The sequence below is a fragment of the Montipora capricornis genome, chromosome 3 (assembly GCF_036669925.1).
Source record: "Montipora capricornis isolate CH-2021 chromosome 3, ASM3666992v2, whole genome shotgun sequence".
Lineage (NCBI taxonomy): Eukaryota > Metazoa > Cnidaria > Anthozoa > Scleractinia > Acroporidae > Montipora > Montipora capricornis.
In genome coordinates, this window is record NC_090885.1 from 5,315,508 (window position 1) to 5,318,007 (window position 2,500).

General features: G+C 40.5%; 1 protein-coding gene and 1 pseudogene across 1 annotated transcript in view; both read right to left on the reverse strand.

The window, feature by feature from the left end:
* The window catches only part of LOC138041691 (uncharacterized), a 1,687-nt pseudogene extending 138 nt beyond the window's left edge, over positions 1 to 1,549 (reverse strand).
* LOC138039736 (ras-related protein Rab-11A-like) overlaps positions 1 to 2,500 on the reverse strand; it is a 42,867-nt gene that overhangs the window by 32,845 nt on the left and 7,522 nt on the right. The window lies entirely within an intron of this gene.

Here is a 2,500-nt window from a genome sequence, read left to right on the forward strand (position 1 = left end):
GTTTGGAAACAACAGAGTGCCAGTGGCTGACATCAGGCAAAATTCTTTCACAGAAGAGATCAATTTGCTCATGAAAACCACAAACGACAAAGTCACAGTAAAGCTTTCCAGCAATGAATATTTGCTGTTGGGTTTGGTAATAGTAGACATGTTCCCTTTTTAGACTTGCATCTCCATTTTCTGACTTCAAACAAGAGTTGTATTTGTTAATATACTGCTCCAAGTCTGTATCCTTTAAACAATAGGGACATTTTACCTCCCCACATCCATCCCCACAGCAATCACACCTACACAAAAAGTCAGGTCTGGCATGTAACCATGGATACTGTTTATTGATAAATGTGCCACATTTCGTTACTTGAAAGTTGATGTGCTTTTCCTTCATGATCTTTTCATAAGCTTCAATAGCAGCACTTTCATGTTTACAACCGTGTTTTGTAGCTTCTGTATTAAATGTGACAATGTTTGGGTAACAAATTGTTTTAATAAGAGGTTGTGAGGGCTGTGCTGGGTTATGTGACATGCTGCTTTGCTAATCGATGCCCTAATTCTCCCAGCCCTGTGACGATAGAAGCTAGAGCCCTTTGACTGGCTTCTGGTATCTTCCTCTATGAGCCTCACCTCTTCATCAGTGATTTTTGGGGAAATTGTTTCACAGGTCTTGAGTAGGTCATGATACTCGAAGTCTAGGTACTTCTTGTCAAATAAATCTGAGATAGTTGGTACGTTTCTGCTCTTAGAAACAAAAGCATCCGAGAAGGAGTGAATCAAGCTTAAAGCAGCAGCCTTAGTTTTGCAAGAATTCAGTTCTGCATAAAAGTTCATTAGTTCAGTATCACCTGGGAAGGGAGCTGCCACCCTCCCCACCTCACTAGAATGACTGGCTGTACTTCCTTTGGTAGTCGTCAAATTGTTGATGGTTTCATCCAAATTTCGCTTAAGTTTCTTTGCTGAGCGAAAATCAATGTCAGCGATTGGGGCATAAGGAACCTCTTTCACAGCGGTGGGTAACAGCCAGGTGCATTTTGCCTGTGTAGTTAGGGTTAGGTTAAATTTTTGTTTATCCGATTCCATGCCTCGATGTAGAACAAAACACTTGCGATATGCGAGCAGCACTCCCCTTGACCCGCCATGCACCCCACACAGTGAGCGAAGAGAACCGTACCATTGTGTTCAGTTATTATACAAAGTGCGACAATGGATCGTTCCGTCTTTATGAATGTCTGACTTTCCCAGACACTATGTATTTGTTGCCTATTTTTTGTCCTTTAACGCTACTTACAAATCCTGAAACCAACTGGTTACAAGACTGCAAACTTCTATGAGCCTTAAATTGGTCCTTCCTGTAATAACTCATGTCGAGCACCAAAAGCGACAATAAATCCATGGATTCGACAGGAGGCAGGCACTCTGTATCGTACGTTTTGTCTGGTATCAAGACAGGATCGATTCCAACACAAGAAATCTTCTCTAAATAGCGTTTTCGATCGTGTTCGTATAATCTGAGAGAGGATATGCCGCCATGTTGAAAAATGTGGAACACCAACATGGCGACTCAAATTTCTCGCGAAAAATGTGACGTCATGTGAAAATGCTCTATAGGGCAACCATGGCACGTCACATTTATTCAAGATGGCCGCGCATAGCAAATTTGAAAACCAAAACAAGCATTTTTGAAATTTATTTATTTCAGATACAAAAATTATGTTCTGTGGTTTAAAGGGAAAGTACGGTCTAGAGAAAGTTTCTCTAAATTACGAAAACTTTTCCCCAGGAATTCGAAAATAATTGCTGTTTTGTCCAGTTGCCAGTTAAAATGTGACAAGAGCACTTTGAAGTTGCCTCTTTCGTGACTTGGAGAGCACCATCTTGGATATGACGTGTTATGACGTAGCAATAGTCAACAAACTTGTTCGAACTTACCAAGTTCTTCGTTCCCGATCACTTTCTTGATGTTGTGTGACCTTTCTGCTCCAAGAAATTCAAATGCAAGATGAGCTACGGTAAATGGTCTTGTGGTTCAATAGGTAGTAGGCCAAGTAGGCCATAAATGTGACAGAAACTCAAGTCACTAAGTACTTCTAGATCCTCTGATCAATCAAAGTAGGCGGCAAAAATCAGCCAGAGAAAATGCAAACAAACCAAAACCCTTGAATATGCGGCATAGAAATATTCGACAAGCGTACCTTCTTTTCTTTTTCTTTTTCTTACTGCTGGAATAGCCGTGTTTGATGCTTTTCAAGAAAAGTTGGCCAGCGAAAATAAAACATCTGTTCGGATCTGTCATTTTGCCAAGGAGGACTCAAGCGAGATCTTCAGGTATGTGAGAATTGGTCCTGGTGACATTTGCTTCACACTGAAATCCCAGTCAACCAGTCCAAAATATCATTATATTGGAGCGAGAAAACTGGATCAAGCAATATATAGACGGCGTTTACTGTTATGCACCTTTCCAGGCAGTAAAATAAACTTAACTTGAAATGTATTTAAGTTTTGTTAC